Here is a 19,835-nt window from a genome sequence, read left to right as displayed (position 1 = left end):
ACATACATACACATCGTCATTTTACTGTTTACTTCTCAGTGCTAACATGAGGTAGACTGAATTTGTTGAAGCAGATTTTCTACAACCAGATGCCCTTCCTCTTAACAATCCTCACCTTGCAAGTTAACTTTTCCCCATGGCATGACATGTTTTCAGAGATCACTAGAAATGAAGGATACCACTTGCATGCTGGTGACATTCATTTACAACTATCACATAATGTCAAGGAAAGGAGTCAGTAAAATATACACATGCACATATATATATATTATTAACCAGACTAACAGATGTTGTTACACATCCCTGATCACAATGCACTTCCGATTCTTCCTTGATTGTGCTATCCTTTTCTCTCTTGGCCTTAACTGTTTCAGTAAACTATCTCCCCATGGTCATGGAGGCCTTCTACCATTTAGCAACTCCACAGTCCTGTTAAACTTGTGATGTGTCCAGCCAAGTGGAAATTATGCTTTTGGTATTCTGTAATCATGTTCACTCTGCTCCATTCTCAAATCATCTATTTTCATAGATGATCTTGCATTGATATTCTAAGTATGGATCTTTCCATGAGCTTTTGCATCACAACATATTTTCTTCTCTCTCTCTCTGTAGTAGCTTACATCTCACACCTGTACAAAAGTGCTGGTTGAATGGTCTGACAGGTAAGGTCTTGTCCAGCTTTGCTTTCATTCAGGTAATTGCCTTCCATCCTGCTATTATTCACAGCATCCATGTCTTGGTGTATATTCATTGCGCCTTAAGTAGACTCCATTGCCTCTTTGATTTCTTTGCTTTCTACCTTTATTTTGCTTTATGCTACATTTCTGGACAGCAGGTATTTTATTTTCATGTAGTTCATTTTAAGGCCTACAGTTAAGCTATGACTGTCTTGTTCTGTCAGCATGGCCTGCAGCTGATCTATGGTTTTGGTGATGTCATCTGCTATCAGAGATGTGTTAGTAGCTGGCATTTGATGTTCATGTCACCTGTCAAGGCAATGGCTCTGATGGCCAAATCTAGACGTGCAATGATTAATTTTGGAAAGATGGTATCTCCTTGTTTGATGCCATTCCCAAATGGAATACTTACATACACACACGATAAGCTTTCTTCAGTTTCTGTCTATCAAATGCATGCTCGCTTTCCAACCACGCAGCTTTGTATTCAGTCTCATTGTGTGACACCTGGACAAGTGTCTTCTACTATAACCCTGAGCTGACCAATACCTTGTCAGAAACTTGGCATACAGAAACTATGTGGAAGCCTGTTGTGTGTGTGTGTGTGTGTTTGTCTGTGAGTCTTTGTGTTTGGTTTGCAAAAGACCACTAACTGAATAGGTACCAGACTTCAAAAAAAAAATCCCCCCAAAAAACAAAAAAAAAAAAACAAGGATAGATTGGTTTAACAAAAGCCATTCAAGGCAGTGATCCAGTATGGTTGCAGTCGGGTGACTAAAACAAGTAAAAAGATAAAAGACATACATAAATGTGTGTGTGTAAGTATATATATATGATTTTGATTTTTTGATTTTTCCAGTTTCAGCTAATGAGCTGTGGCCATGCTGGGGCACCGCCATTTATATATATATATATTATATAGAGGGTACTATCATTCATAGGTACCGCACGCTAGGAGGGACTTTTGCAGTCAAAACTACTAAAATAAACAAATTGTACCGAATGCAAAACTTCAAAGCTAGTCATTTAAAAACAGAATTTAGTTACATATCACCTGTGATTTCGCAATCAAGTTGAAAAAATTTACAGATTTTTTCTCTTACGAGGTTTTTCACACTAACTACTGATAATTTCTTATAAAGATTTTATCCTTATTTTTAAATTTATATATATATAAAGGTATATACATACAAATATTTGTGTATGTGTGTGTGTACATATACACCACATAATGTGTTAATGATAGCACTGGGTTCACTCTCAGTCTTGTTTCAGATAGGATTCGTCACTATCCTTTAGTGGCCCATTTATACATATATATATGTGTGTGTGTGTTTGTGTGTATATATATGTATATATATACATTTATATATATACACACATTTATAGATGCATATATAAACATATATACATATATATGAAAACAAAGACTTGAAAATTTAAAATATCTTTAATTCCATGCTAGATGTGTTTCATTACAGGATTGGAGTTACAAGGTAATATACATGTAGAGAACAAGTATAAGATCTTCTATCCATAATCTATTCACTAAAGATTTTAAAAGAATACAAATTTACGCTAGGTAAAGCTGCAATTCACAATCTAATGATTAATCAGGAGTATATTGAGAGTTAGAAGGATAAAAAGGATAGAGAAACGGAAAAATAATAAAAAAGGAGAGAGAGAGAATATATGTAAATATGAACACATAAACTAACTGTATCCATCTGAAGATAGGACTTTGTGCCTGAAACATATGGCGGCTTTCCAACTTCTCACTTTGTATTGTTAGAGGCTTTCTTTTTCATTTATTATTCCAAGACAGTGACTGGAACTTGAATGAAGTTGCATAGACTACTAACTAACCAGATGAATTTAACTGATGCAAATGCAATTGCGAGATGTCTACGCAGCAGAAATGTGCAGACACATTTTAATAAAATATGCTGATGTATTAGTAACCTCCATACTCTTGTCTTTACACACACACACATACACACAAGAGGAAGTCAAAAGTTATCTGCACCTTTGCCAAAATTCTCAGTAGGTTGACCACACTACCTTCAGCACTCGCATGCTAAAAGGTAATACACTTGTGGTAGCATAACTAATCCTTCCAGTTATCTTTCTTGAGTTAGAGTGTAAACATGGTTGCTCCACTGGTTGTGTGAACCAAGGAAGAACAGAGATCAGTGATCTAATTTCTTTGGTGTGAAGATGTGTCACTGTGGACTTTCAGTGCAATACAGAGGCAGAGCTCTCTAACATATAGAAGTGTGTATGAGTGAATCAAGAAATTTTAAAATAGGCAGACAAGGGTTAAACACAAAAAGGGAGCTGAATGCCTATCAACCTCAACCACTGATGTGAAGATTCAACAAGTTCGAAAGATAGTTCTGGCAAACCAATGAATGACCATTGATAAGGTGATATATTCTCTGCAAATTAGTCATCCACAACAAGCTTTGCTTCCATAAAGTCTGTGCAAGATGGGTGCTAAGAGAGCTCGCTGAAGCTCATAAGCACAATTGTGTGATCTGTCAACACTTACCTGACCACTGCAATGATAAAAACAAAGCTTCTTTGAAGAGAATAGTCACAGAAAACAAGACCTGGGCCTACCACTTTGAGCCAAAATCCAAAAGACAGAGTAAGGTGTGGAAACACCTGAAATCACCAGCAAAAAGGAAATTCAAGATTCTGCAGAAAAAGTGATACTAATAATTTTTTGTGATACAAAAGGGCCTATACTGGAACATAACCTGGAAAAGGAGTCTACAGTCACCACAGTGTAGGCTACAATGAAATGCTGGCCAACAAACTGAAACCAGCAGCTCGAAACAAACGTTGATGTCTATTGTCTAAATGTTGCTGTTGGGCAACAATGCATCCTGCTCCGTCACCACTATATATGGCTACCCTCACTATTAAGACCATTGAAAAATCGGGTTTCAGGTTGTAAGAAAACCCTGCACACAGCCCAGATCTTGCCCATTCTGATTATCACTCTTTGAACTGCTCAAACACCCTTTATGAGATTGTTAATTTGCCATTGACAAAGAAGTGCAGAAAGTGGTGCATAAATGGCTGCACAACCAGCTGCAAACCTTCTCTAATGGAATAAGGAAGCTTGTGGGCCATTGGAAGAAGTGCCCTGAAGAGCAAGGAGACTATGTCAGAAAATGATGTAACTGTTCAACCTCTACTTTTGTTGTAATAAATTACAGAAACAAGAATGTATATAACTTAACTTACCCTTGTGGTGTGTGTGTGTGTGTTTGTGTGTACACACCTACACACACACACACACACACACACATATATATATTAAGAAAAAAGAAAAAGGAGGTGGTCAGAATAAAAACTATTTTGGGCTTTCATCTCTTTTAAGGATTTATCATGAAAAATTTCTCATAGAAAATTCATGCCTTCATATATATATATATATATATATATATATATATATATATATATATATATATGTGTGTTAGTTGAAAAAAAAAATCTGGAGTTGAATTTGTTTTCTTGGGTTTTGGAAAGTAGATGTTTTAGGAGTGGTTATTTGAGATGTTCTTTGTCATTTTCAGTCTATGTATGTGAATATATGTGTGTGTATGTATGTATTGTAGTTTTTAAAAAGAAAGAAAGGAAGAAGGAAAGGGGTGTTTTTTCTGAGATGGTTGAAATTGATGACAGGTTATGATTTTTATCAATTACAATAAATTTCTCAATTGCAAATGACAAAAAAAAAGCTCTTTCACCTGTCATCAATCTTTCTTTTCTTTTTTCCTCCCTACCTTTGTTAAAAAAACTCACAATACACAAATGGATTCCAAATGATAAAGAACATCTGATAACTGCTCCCAAATACACCCTTTCCAAAACCCTAGGAAACAATTCAACTACAGATTTCTTTTCAACTTACTCACATACAAAAGGTATGAATTCTTTACAAGTCATTCATGATGAATCCCTAAAACCTACGAAACCACAAAATAGTTCTTATCCAAATCCTGACAACCTCCTTCTGCTTAATATATAAAATATGTACATTGTTACAAACAATCTATGCATATTTATACACACACACACACACACACACATATATATAAAGAGAGAAACGTACTATGATAGAATTTATTTTACCATTGAATAGTCATATTTAAAAACAATTGTTTTGCAACTTAATAAATATGTATAAATAATAAGATATGGAAGACAATAAGAATAAAATGAATAGAATTAATAAGACAGTTTTTTTATAGAAGGGAAAGGAAATTTAGTAAGATATTAGAAAGTAAATACTAGATAAATTTTGTATAAGAAAAGATTAAATATTAAAGAATGGATAGGAAAATCATATAGTTAACATTAATAAACAAGAAAATAATAATAGTAGAGATAGAAAAAATTATATTCTATTAATTTTTATTCTCATTGTCTTCCCTATCTTAATGTTTTAAAAAATTGACTTTCTGCATTTTGAAATACTATGTTGAGATATAATTTTAAGCATAGAATTCTTTTAACCTGACAAGCAAGCTTAATATCAGCATCAATCTAAAAATTGTATATATATTAATACAGGCATGTAAATAATTTATTATCTATTACAATTACCAATAAAATAAATTATTTATACATATTTATTAAGCTGCAAAACAATTGTTGTTAAATATGAATATCCAATGGTGAAATAATTTTTATCACAGTGTATTTCTCTCTTTATATATAATTTTATACACTCCTTATATTTTTCTTTTGTATTGTACTAAATATTCTATGTGTTTTGTAGAATGATACATTAACGTGCAACCAAAAGAATACCCTCTATCAGGCATTTGCCATATTCTGAACACCTTACTTCCCTGGGCATGAACACATTGAAAATCCGACGTCTGGCAGCTGACTTGGCAGACACCCATAAAATTATTAACCATCTTACTAACAATAAGTCTGAGCACCTTTTCAAACTCCACCCATCTAACACCCGTGGGCATATTTACAAAGTCAGAAAACAGCACAGCTCCCATGACTTTAGGAAACATTTTTTCACGCTGAGAGTTGCTGAAGCATGGAACAGACTGCCGGCATCAGTTGTTAGTTGTCGGAGCACTGCATCCTTCAAAATTTCCATGCTTTCTGAGATTCGCCAACACTACACCTGATTTTCTCCCCTCCATACACACAAAGGCATGTATCTGACTCATACATTGTTCGCTTTCCAGACATTTTTACATTACTGCATGTACTTTATATGCACTTTCTGACAAGTTGTGCTGCACCCGAGCACTGTATACAATAATTTCATTATATTATATTATTTTTGTGAGTACCAATGGATTATTTGAATCCATGGGCCAAGTAAAAGAATAAGTGTGTGTGTGTGCATGTTAGAAAGGCAATGAGAATCACTTAATACAGTTTTGAAGTGTAAAAGTGATTTTTTTTGAAAAATTATTTTTTAAAGAAATGTTATGAAATCTTTTATCAGGATGTTATTAAACCTTTTTGGGGAAGAAGTTATTTTTCTAGTGTGTGAGCACTTGCATTTCAACTTTTCAAACACATGTACTCTTAAAAAGGAAGTTGTTATTTTTGTGATAGTGGTAGTATTAATTATTTCTGGTTTATTTTTGGACTTTGGACTTGGTTTTAGTCATAAATATTCTTTATTAATGTCTATTATATGGAGTGTTGACTATTTTCAGTTTAATTTCCTGTTGAAAAATTGGATTAAATACTGCAACATTAAATAAATGTAACATAAGCTCTAATCCACTGTCTTTCAACCTTATAATTTACAGACTAAGGAAAATAACTTTTATTATTTCTTTCTGATTACTTTGTTCTCCTGTTTCTCAATTTTCTGCTCTTTATATATTTATACTTCCTTTTTGCCTTTTCTCACTTTCTCTCTAATCCTATTTCTTGTTCATTATGCTATGGGGGTAGTTTCTGAAGATTGTGCTGTAACATCAAATATGCTATAAAACAATATTTGGCATCTTCTCAGTATAGGAAACTAATAGTAGCATATAAAAACATGTATTGTGTTTATTAAATAATATTCACCTCTTACCAGATGGAGTACTTTTTTTTTTGTAGATCTTACCATCATAGAACAGTACACTATGTATGTATGTATGTATGTCATTATTCAGTTTATTTCAAGATTTCTTGCCAATAGAAAAAGAACCGGTTTCTAACCTAGATCCAAAGCTCCTTCATTGGAATTTCAACATCAACAACAGGGTATTTTTGTATGTGTGTATGTATGTGCAGATTTGTATGTTTTACCTATGTATTCTCATGCATATAGTTGCATATCTAGACATATTTATATATATTTAAATGATAAACTTCTAGAAAGTTTCACAGATTTTTACAGTTCCAGTGATGGATTGGATCTGTTGACATCGAATTAGCTTTCTCCTTTCTGGTTTTGAGAAGCCTAATTTCTCAAGATTGGTACTGAGGCACTGTGTTACATATCCCAGGGCCCAAATAATTACAGGTTTAAACCTGAACTTGTAATTTGGATAGAGTAACTGCAGATTTCTCAATAGTTCAGCATAAGTGTTCCCTTTTTCACTGATCTTCAGCTTTATGTTAACATCTGCTGTGTACAGTTTCTCTTCTCTATCCCAAATCATTTTATGTATGTATGTCTTATCTCCTTTCTTGCTAACAACTTTAGTCTCAGCTAAGTTAACTTCAAGTCCCTTTGATTCCAGGTTTTACTTCCAAACAAGGAACTTCTCCAATTCTGCAATAAGAGCAAAATCATCAGCATATAGTAGTCCCCATGGGCATCCAGTTTCAAATTCATCTGTTATTGCCTGGAGAACTATGATGAATAAGAGTGGACTAAGAACTGATCCCTGGTGTACTCCAACCTGTATGTTAAATTCATCACTATATTTAAGGCCAACTCTCAACTTACTGACAGCATCCCTGTACATGGCTTGAACAGCTCTCACAAGCCACTCCTCTATGCCTAGCTTCCTCAGAGAGAACCAAATAAGAGAGGGGGGAACCCTGTCAAAAGCTTTTTCCAGGTTGACAAAGGCTAAGTACAATGGCTTACTTTGGGTCAAATACTTTTCTTGCAACTGTCTCACTATGTAGTACTCCTCCCAGGAACAAAACCACACTGCATCTCATCTATCTTAATTCTATCCATAATTAGCTGAGATATAACTCTCTCTGTAATTTTCATGATCTGATCCAGCAGTTTGATACTTCTGTAGTTGTTTCTATCTAAAACATAATCTTTACCCTTGTAGCAGCTGACTATAACACTGCTACACCAGTCTTTGAGGATGACACCTTCCTGAATAACCTGATTAACTATGCAAGTGACTAGGCTGTATCCCACACTACCTGATATTTTAATCATCTCAGCAGTGATACCCAATGGTCCAGGGACTTTCCTAGTCTTCATTTTCTTAATTGCCTTATCTATTATGCTGCTGTCAACTCTGGAGGTTGGTCCCTCAATTGGTTCAATATTTGAAAGACTCTCCTTCTCCCAATCATTCTTCACATTTAGCAACCTTTCATAATGGCATCTCCATGCATCTTTCTTCTCTGAGTCACTAAGCACAAACATACCATTATCCATTTGCACACATTTCTCACCCACCACATCTCTATTCTCTCTGATACACTGCTTTGTAATCATGACCACCTCAGACCTCTGATCCTCATGCTGTATAACATTGGCAAACTTCTTACCTTCTGCTATGTAATCCTGTTGCATAGCCTCCCTTCTAGCTCCCTGATATAATGTTTTGCTTCCACCATTTTCCCAGTCTTCCCTGGCCTGTCTCTGCTTTTATAGCACTGTCCACCTCCTTGTTCTACTACCAAGTCACTCTTGGCCTGGCTGGGACTTTGCACCAACCACAGATTTGGTCAGCAGCACACAGTAAATCGTCCCACAGGAACTTCCAGTTGTCCTCTAAGCTATATGTTCCTTCCTCCTCCTCCCTATTATTAGAGGCCTCCAGTAGAATCTCTCTAAATTTTTGTTGGTTTTCTGGGTCTTTAAGCTTCTATAGTCTCCTTTTCTAGTATGGTTTGTCTTTGAAGTCTTTCTTGCCCTAACTCTAAAGTCACTAACTAGAACCCTATGTTGGGGTATATACTCTTCAGCTGGGAAGGACTTTGCATTTGTGGGCATCTGCTTGTCTCCTTGCCTGGTGAGGAGGTAATCAACCTGGCTTATATTCTCACCAGACTGATAAGTAATTAAGTGGCTAGCTGGCTTTCTAAAGTTAGTGTTGCAAATCATAAGATTGTTTGCATCACAAAACTCAAGTAGCCTTGTACCTTCTTCATTCCTGGTGCCAAAGCCACAACCACCATGCACACTAGGGAATCCATGGGAATGCTACCCAACATGTCCATTAAAGTCGTCGGCCACAATAACAAAGTCTCTGTCATTTGTCACTGAGGTTGTCTGCAAAAGACTTCGTAGAATTGGTCCTTCAGATCATCAGCCAACCCAGCCAGTGGAGCATAGGCAGAGATAAATGTAATTGTTAATCTATCTATGATAAGTCAAACTTAATAAGCCTATCACACACTCTGACCACCTCAATTGCCTTATCTACCCACTTTTCTGCTAAGAGTATACCTACATCACCCATTCCATCACTCCTGCCTACCCAGGAGAATTTAAACCCCTGTTTCTTACCGGTGAGGAATCTAGCAGTGGCCCCTTTCCATCTCACTTGCACACCACACACATTGATATGACGATGCTCCATCATTTCAACAACCTCAACAGATCTTTCCCTTCATTGTACCAACATTGATGTTTGCAGCCCTAAAATTATATACTTGGGAGGGACAACAGGAAGGTAGTTGCTGAGGGGCTTTTGTTTGTGTTTGAAAAGATCTGAGTAAATATTTGTTAGTTAGTGTAGAGTACATCGTGAATTTCATCCAATGAAGTATAATTTTTCACCCCCTCCCATACAGTATGCAGATTAAGGGATGGGTAAAGAGATAGGGGTAAGAAGGGCATGAAGTAGCCTTATATACCTATATATATATATATAAGTAAAAATATATAAATATGAAATTACATGTGGAAAAAATATATATGTAATTATATACGTAATATATTAATACCTATATTCATATGCAAATGTACCTACGTTCAAATACAGTTCAATAAAACATGATAATAAATAATTGTGAATTATTAAAAAATGTATTTATTATACATACTTATTTTGGTAAGAAACCTGACACCCCTAAATATATTTTGTATTGATCAAGCAAGTCAAAGGAATTCTATTGGTCATTTATTTTAAAAATAAATAGCATTTCTATTCCTTTGGAAAATCCAGTAACAGTAAAGTAAATAAATAAATATGTTATGTGTACAATAAGAGAACAAAGAGATGATCTCTTCTATCAAAGAAAAAATTTAATAAGTTTGTATTTAGGGGATAAAACACTTAGGTTTATATAAAAAAGAAAAACAGCAGTCAAGGGGAGGTAAATGTGAATAGTTATTTTAGCTTAGCAATATATAAAGAAAATATATATAAAAAATGATTATAAATAATGTATTTTTAAAAATATATATTTACAGGTTTGGAAAAATAAATATATCTATATATATATTGGGTTAATAAATAAAAATAGTTAGGTAAAAAATAGTATGGTAAGGTAATAAGATGTGGGGGGGGGGAGGCATATATATTAATAGTATATCTAAGGAGAGGGAGAGATGTGTGTGTGTACAGGTAGTATTAATTAAGAATGGGAGATGCAAATGGGTATTAACTTACTGAAATTAGTAATTACTACTTTTAAAAAATTGGGTAAAAATTGTATTAGAAGAAAAAATAAGAAAAATATAGAGATAGAAAGGAAGATGTAATGTTTCTATCAAGTATATCAAGTGCTTTTCCCTTGTAAATTGATAGAGAGGGTATTTTTAGAAAATAAATATAATGCTATAGCTATAATATCAAAGTATAGAATTATCAATATAATATACTATATGCACTCTGTTAATATGTAGTTTCATTTTTCGACTATGTAGTAAATAAAAGTGATAGCAGGGGTTATGGGTTAATGTGTGTACAACTACGGTGGTGAGAGAGGTAATTGGATTATTATTAGATACTTACTTATATTTGGAAAATATATATTTTCCCATGTATAAACAAGAATTCTTTCATCTCAAAGGTTAACTAAGAGTTATTTAGCCAACAGAATAAAAAAAAATTATCATTTAAACAAAGAAAACACTTTTTATTATTAACTTTAAAAGAAGGTGCTGAAGCTATTATATGCCATTTAATGGTATATCTTTTTTCTGCCTCTGATGAGATTCTGCTTTATAAAATTATTTAATTATCGCAATTACAATCTTTAAGGGATAAACTGAAACAGCTGTAAGAGATTATGTTCATTTTTGCAGTTAATAAATATATTTATTAATTGGTGTATCTTCATTTTCTTATTTTTCTTGAATAAATATAGTTCTTGGGTTATCTAATTACCTATTATTTATGAGTAATATAATTACTATTCACAACAAATATTAGGTAATGAACCAGTAATTCATTGGATATTACTGTCCCTTAATGAAGCTTATTTAACCTGAAACTGAATACACACACACACACATACCTTGCCACAGCATGTATTCAATTCCATGAAGTACAATTTCCTCACTTCCACATAGCATCCAGATTAAGACCCAGCAGAGAGAGGGGTAAGAATGGCATGAAAGTAGTCATATATATCCATTTATAGATACCCAGAATTAACCTTATATGCTAATACAGACATAAATCATATGTCTACATATACAAACACTGCACAGCATGTTATGAATCTCACATATTCATATATACAAAAATACACACACTTATACACACACACTCATACATCAACACTCACACTTACTCTTATATGTTTTCTAAATGTATATGCCTTGTAACTCCTATTATGTGATAAAACACATCTAACATGGAATTAAAAATATACCAAATCATCCAGTCTTTGATGATGATGATGATGATGATGATGATGATCACCATTTACCCTGCAAATACAATACCCCAGAGTTTTCAAATGTTATGTATGCCTCATTTAAAATAAAATATCTAAATAAATAAATTTGATGTGTGATGTGTAGACACACTTCACAAAAACACAGCTTAGACTACAACCCCTACTTTGCACTATATAATATATATATATATATATACTAGCAGAGATGCTCAGGATTAAAATGGCATAGTTTTTTGATTGTTTTACATGTTTCAGTGATGTAACAGCGGCCATGCCATAGCACAAACTTTCATCGAAAAAATCGACCACAGAATTTATTCTTTGTAAGCCTAGTACTTATTCTATCAGTGCCTTTTGCCGAACCACTAAGTTATGGGAACAGAAACACAGCAGCAATGGTTGTCAAGCAATGGTGGGGGGGGGGTACAAACAGAGACAAACACATATATATATAAATAAATACATATATGAGAGGGAATCCACTAAAAGTGAGTTCCCTTACGCTAGCCACTAAAAGCTGTCCTCAATAAAAAATTTAGCAGACCATGAATGTAAGCGGGCAGGACAAATGTAAAATAACAAAAATATAGATTAACCCTATACAATTGTTTCACTGTTAATAAATTATGCAATTTTACTTACACAATTAATTCGCAGATCGTCAGTAGAGTCTGTCAAGAATATAATTTGTCGAACTGCACGCCATATATTAACACGAGGCCAAAAATGCGAGCAGTACGGCCTATTACATTCATAGTTATATTCAAATGCCCTCGTCCATTGTGCAAAATTTCTGGGAATAAATACCGCATAAGACAATTCACTGCAGTAGTTAACGCCGGATTGAGAACAATATTAATTAAGAATTAAAATCAAAATGAGGGTGAAAAATTGTATATTAATTTTATAATATCAGTTTAACACCAATGGTTTAGCACATAAAAAACTGAGATTCAGTAAATATTATTAATACATATATGAGAGGGAATCCACGAAAAGTGAGCTCAGTTTTTTATGCGCTAAACCATTGGTGTTAAACAGATATTATTAAATACATTTATATACATATATATGAATATATATATATATATATATATACACATACATATATATGAATATATATATATATATACATACATATATATGAATATATATATATATATATACATATAAATGAATATACATATATATATATATACACACAAATATATTTATATATAAATACATATATATATGAATATATATGAGTATGTATATGTATATATTTATATGTGTGTGTGTGTGTATATATATATGTATGAATATATATACATGAATATATATATATGAATACATATACATATATATACATGAAAAATATATAAATGAACATATAGATACATATATATATGAATATATATACTTGAATGCATATATGTGTGTATGTATATATATGTATATTAATTAATATATATATATATATATATATATATGAATATTTATTATTATATATGAATATATAGTATTATATATCAATATATGTATATATATATATATATTGTTATATATGAATATATATATATACACACACACACATATTTATGAATATATATATATATATATTTACTAAGGTATATGAATATATATATATAAATATATATAAATATGATGGTATAGATTGGTTTTAGTATGGTTTAGAGCTATTAATAAATTCATTCAAATATATCCAGCTGCTATGCATTCATCACCCCTATTCCTATAAGTAAGGCACTTTGTGATGAAGAACTCTAGTTTATCACGGAAGGAAGTTGATATATTAGAAGTTAGGAAAAGAATTATTGAATTTGTAGGCAACACTAAGAAGTGATCTGAATTACAATTATAAGTATGGAGGCAAGTGACTTAGCACAAGTGACAGATTTTACAATGCTTATTTAAGCTTTTCCTGAATTGGGATGATGGCTTATTTACAATCCATAATTGTAGCAATTACTAACTTTGAACAATATAAGAAAAATTTTCAATTTTTAAAAGTTTAGAAGTATCTATCTCTACAGAGAAGTAACATAGTAAGATAAACTTTTTTAGATGTAACCTAGACCTTAGTACTGGACTGATCACCCTTTTTACAAACCTTCGAAATTCAAATCCTCCTAGATCTGTTAAGGTGTCTCAATTAGAATTTCTAAGCTTTTCTAAGTTTTAGACAGTAAGAGAGGTATTATAACTTAGCCTTTGCAGGATATAAAGAAAATATTAAATACATCTCTAATAGTGATTTAAATAAGGATAAAAGTGTTAAACAGAGAATAAATAAACTTTTTAATTACTACCATAACAATAGTTTGATGAATTCTAGGACATAGTATAAGGGCTATGATAGGAAATTTAATCACAACACTAGTGTTGTTAATAGAACAGACATTGGAAGGCCTCTGACCATGGAAAGAGGGAAAAGTTAAAGTGCATCAGGGTGAGTATGCTCAGAGTAAGATCAGTATGAATAAATATACAGGTAAATCTAGACTACCTTCAAAATATAAGAGGTATAATATAAACAATTGGCACAGTGAGGAAGCTAATGAGACAGGAACAGGTGTAGTCATCACAATAATGTTAAGTGCACAGTGACAAAAATATAAGAGGAGAAGTAAACAAAATTGTAGTTCTAGGAAACACAGGGATAGTTGTGTGGTATAATGCACCATACAGGTTGCAAGCAAGAAAATTCTTCATGGTCTTGGAGAAATACTTCCCACCATCAAGTTGATATGGGAAATTGTTTAATAAGAATTCAGTTAAGTTTGCATATTCAATCACTAGTACCAAGTGCAAATCATAACTTCCCAGAATGCTTGAAAAGTAAGAGAGTTCATGTATGATGATTTAGCATTAAATGATAATCAAGGAGAGCAAGATGAAGGAAAGCTTTAGGTGAGAATAACTCAGGAGAACAAAGTTAGTTATGAAGCATAGATTCAATGGAAAGAAGATAAAGGCAATGGATACATGGGCTGTCTCCTTAATGTGATATGGTGCAGGTGTCATTAGCTGGACAAAGAACAAGCTAGAGGAAATGGATAGAAAGATTAAATAAGTAATAAAATGAACAGGGAATTGTACCCTTAAAGTGATTTCAAAAGATTGTATATGTCTCGAAACAAGGGAACAAGAGAACTCATAGGATACAAGAGCTGTGTTGCTAATGAAATTTGGAATGGTATGTCAAACACAGATTCAACCTTTGGTTGTTGTGATTAGAAATAGCAACACAATGTGACACAGCCAAAAGAGCGAACCACTGAAAGTGAAAGTGATGCATAGGCAATACCTCAAAGAAATGGAAGGGAAGGACACGACCGATTCTTAGAGGTGGCTGAAAGGATGCACTGAGGCATTGACTTACAGCACTAACGAACAAGCTTTGACAACTAATTACACCAAGTCCCAATATAAGAGTATTGGATTTCCTCTTTGTAAGATGAGTGGCATCAAAAATAAAAGTCTCCCATATTGTGAGTGAGTGTAGCACATTGGTTCCAAAGGAATAGAAAATGAGGCATGAATATATAGCTAGGTATGTTCATTGGAGATTATGGGAGATGTATGGTCTTGAAAGGACATTGGAAAAGTATGAGCATAAGCCAGAAGGTGTCACCAAGAAAAAAGAGTATAAGATTTTGTGGGATTTTGAATTCAGTATGATTCAGTGACTGATACTCGAAGAGCAGACGTAGTTGTTAAAATGAGAAGGGAAGCCAAAATCATTGATATTGCCATACCTGGTGATGTATGAGTGGAAGATAAAGAAGTGAAAAAGACTGATGTAGAAGCCACGAAAAGATGAGATGTGAGCAACGAAGAAAGTAACTGTCATCCGAGTAGTTTTAGGGACACAAGGAGCATTAACAACCATGTTGAAGAAATTGGAATTGACATGAGGATAGAACATATTCAAAAAACTACTTTATTGGGGACAGTGAGGATTTTGAGACTGGTACTTGTTGAGTATTATAGAAAAATACCCTGTGAGATCCTTGACAACAGGTTGTTGTTTGCTCTTACAGAATTAGCCAGAGCAAGCGAAAGCTCTGAGAAGTGTAATATACAATAACAACAGTAATAATAACAATAATAGTAATTATAATGACAACAATAACAATAATATTGGTTTCAAATTTTGGCACAAGGCAGGCAATTTCAGGGAGGAGGTAAGTCAATTACATCTACCCCTGTACTCAACTGGTACTTATTTTACCAACCCTGAAAGGAGGTACAGTCGACCTCAGTGAAATTTGAACTCAGAATGTAAAGACAGATGAAATGCTGCTCAGCATTTTGCCTGACATTCTAAGGATTCTGCCATCTCACTGCCTTAAGAATAATATTAGTGGTAGTAACAATGTTAATTTTAATAGAAATAATATGAATAACAATATGTAAAATACAACTCTTAATAATAGGTGTAATAATAACAGAAGTTGTAGAGTCAATAATAATAATTGTTTCTACTAAATCACAAGGACTGAAATTTGGAGGAAGGGAACTCGTTGATTACATTGACCCCCATGTTTCACTGGTCCTTAATTTATTGACCACCAAAAGGATGAAAGGCAAAGTCGACCTTGGCAGAACTTGAACTCAGAATGTAGTGATGGGCAAAATACCGTTAAGCATTCTGTCCAATGTACTAACGATTCTGCCTTATTGATAAAAATAGCAATATTAACGGAATCTTCCCTCAAAGACAATGTTCAGTTTTTGCTGAATGACCTGCACAAAGGATTTGTTTATAGTGATCAAATGTATGTGATGTGACATTAGCTCTCCCCATCAAATTGACATTGCCTATACAGGAGTAAAAGTGTGCCACATTGTCAGATGTTGAAATAATCACAGACCAATGTGAAATGAAGTGTTTTCCTCAAGAACACAACACATCGCTCAGTCCAGGAATCAAATCCATGATCTAGTAATTGCGAGTGCAATACCAAAACCACTAGGCCATGAGGTTTTGATAATAGTGATAATAACAGTAGTCACAATGTTAAAAGTAATTGTAATAATAATAATTCTAATCTTGGAGACCCTAAAAAATGTCTATTAGATAGACAATGCCTTAGGAAAAAACTAGTTTACAGATACTCAGTAGATACAGGTAAACTAATTTATCATTGCATAAGTTCTTGTATAACCAGTTTCAAATCTTGGTTATATAACATCTCTTCTTTTAAATATAAGAATATGGAAATGAGCTCATTTAGTTTATTTGCAAACTAAAACATAGTAACACAAAATATGATATCAAATGGTCAATATTAAGCAGCATGCTACCTCATGATGTAGGAAAGGCAGCATATGACCTTTGCCTTGAACAATCACTGTTTATCCTTACATCAGAGTTTAATATTTTGAACAAGAGACATGAGCTTGTATTAAAATGTAAGGATTTACTGTAAAAACCTTCAAACCATTCCCTTGAAAATTATTCATTTGGAACATCTGGAAATGATAATTTCTACTTGCTTAGCTGGTTCAATATTTTAGTGTTAGAAATATATTTAATTAAAATTTATTTAGAAATGTTTCTCTACTCATTCTTCTGACATTACTTTATAAGGAGATATTCAATTTCAATTTCCTCTTTCTCTTATATTTGATCTTTTGTATTAATTTCCTTTACCATTGTCTGTTAGGAGCTATATTTCTAGTTTTCTTCCTCTTACTATATTGTATCAAGTTTCACCACCTTTATTAGTTACTGAAAGCTAATTACCTTCAGCAAGTCCTCAGTCTGTCTACTGTTTTTTGTATAACTTATAACTCCTTCCTTCCACTAGCATTTCAAAATCTAGTAGTAAACCTCAATATATAATAAACTCTTTTTTGATATACATACCAACTCTAAAAGAGGCAAAGTATCAAATTTCATTCTTTTTCATAATCATATCTACTATTCTTTGATTCTTGCTGTTACTACCATTCCCGTCCCCTGTTTTGCCAGTGTAGTACTGGTCAGTTACTTGCTTAAAATGGATGACCTAGTTTTCATATAATACCATCTTGAACAAACTCCTTTCTGTTAGAATAAGGGAAGGTGATTGTCCTCTATTTTTCAGATGGTTGACCATGGATCAATCAATGGAACTAAATCCTTGCAATACTTCGTGTAACATTTGTAAGCCTTCAATAAATGAATAAAATCCAATATCTGTGTGTACTGTTAATACAATATATATGTATTCACTGGCCAAAGTTCATCAGTGAGACATGAAATGACAGAAACTTGGATTCGTGGAGTGTTTTTTTTTTAATATTTAATTCATTCATATATTCAAATGATGAAAACAGTTGTTTTAATATGATGTAATAACTCTATTCATCAAAAAAAAAAACACATCTGAAACAGCCGTATTGAGTGAACCACTATTTATCTGTCATTATTTGCTTATTATATATATATATATATATATATATATATATATATTATACACACAGGGTGTTTCAAAAAATTTGATATCATTTTGCAATCTAATAACTTTGCCAGTTCTTGTTCAAATGACTTCAAACTTTAACAGTATGTGTAGAACAGGTCAAAATTTTATGTTTAACGTTTGATATGTATATCTTTTCAGGGTATAGCAATGGCATTCACTGGAAGAGAAAAGGCATTGTGCAGTGTGCATTTGTGAGAGTTCTCAAAAAGTCACCAACTGCACTGCAGATTTGGACATGGCACAAAAAATTCAAAGAGGAAGGCTGTCTGTGCAGAGCAAAAAAATCTAAACAACCACTAACATTGGAAGAGATAGTCCACCCCAAGAAGTCCTTAACAAGAACAAGTCCGCAAACCCAGATTCCTCCAACAAGAGTTTACCATGTCCTGAGGAAACACTTGCTAGTGAAACCTTACAAGCTGCAGCTCATTCAGGCCATAATGGCAGATGACAAGCGAGAGTACAAACAAGGGGTTATGTGAAGGGCCTGGTCTATGTCCCCCCCATCTTCCTGCCAACCTAGAGGAACTCGAGCAGAGAATCACTACCGCACTGGAGACTGTTACCCAAGACATGCTGCAGCGTGTTTGGGAAGAGCTGGACTACCGACTTGACGTGTGCCATGTCCAGGCAGTGTGCAATATTGAATATTTGTGAAATCGTTCATGGAATCCACAGACCTTTGAGTTTCTCATTCAAAGTTGGAAAAATGAATCTTATGTTGCTCAACATTAATCCTGTTCAGTCGCATTTGCTTTGACTTTGTAGTTTCTGTGATACTTACATCTCAAATGATATCAAAGTTTTTGAAACACCCTGTATATCTGTATTGTATACAAATATATATATATATAACTGAATATATGTATATAAATATATGTGTATATGTGTGAGTGTATGTGTGTGTGTATATATATATATATATATATATAAAGGGAGTACTTTTGGTGAAAAATTGTGCAATTTGCTTTAAAGAGATTTGTTATGTAAGGCTGGAATAATGTGAGAAGAAAATTACAAGAATGTATATACATACACACACACATATATGTGGATGTACATGAATGTGTATGTGTGTATGTGTATACAAGAATATATATATATATTCAAGGTCGAAGAGTTTTATTATCAAACTCTTGTGGTAAATAATACAGTAATTTTACGGTCTAACCTAACCTCCACTTTTATGTGGAGAGATAAATGTTACCTTTTTGTATTGATACTGTTTCTGTCTCTATTAATTATCTTTTAATAAGTCCAGTGCTTGAAAGACACTAATGACTATATATATTGCTGATGGAAAATTACAAAAAGAAAATAAAAAAGTTGTACAACTGCAGCATGGAAAGATGTTTATAAGCCATAAAAAAAAAACACACAAAAAAAAAAACTGTTAGATTCACTTCAACATTTAAATTTAATTTGTCAAAATATTTTCATTGCTTTTAGTCTGCAACCTGTTCACTGACAAAATTCCGTGCTGCATCTGAGAAAGTAACAGTTAGTTCATGATATGTATGTGTGTATGTATGTATGTGTGTGTGTGTGTGTGTGTATACATGTGTGCATGCCTATACGCATGTTTGTATGTACTTATGTATACGAGTATTTAGGTGTGTAAGTGTGTAGACAT

General features: G+C 33.1%; 1 protein-coding gene and 1 long non-coding RNA gene across 11 annotated transcripts in view; both read right to left on the bottom strand.

The window, feature by feature from the left end:
- Positions 1-19,835, bottom strand: part of LOC115209683 (protein scribble homolog) — a 458,170-nt gene that overhangs the window by 178,246 nt on the left and 260,089 nt on the right. The gene's annotated exons all lie outside the window — the stretch shown is intronic.
- Positions 2,113-5,489, bottom strand: LOC118762669. The gene is made up of 2 exons (XR_004998436.1): positions 3,225-5,489; positions 2,113-3,182 (listed from the first exon to the last, which is right to left on the bottom strand). It is a non-coding gene; the product is annotated as an uncharacterized LOC118762669 (long non-coding RNA).

This window comes from Octopus sinensis, linkage group LG3 (assembly GCF_006345805.1).
Source record: "Octopus sinensis linkage group LG3, ASM634580v1, whole genome shotgun sequence".
In the NCBI taxonomy this organism is placed as follows: domain Eukaryota; kingdom Metazoa; phylum Mollusca; class Cephalopoda; order Octopoda; family Octopodidae; genus Octopus; species Octopus sinensis.
The sequence above is the reverse complement of the archived record's forward strand: the minus strand, read 5'-3'. Positions and strand labels throughout refer to the sequence as shown.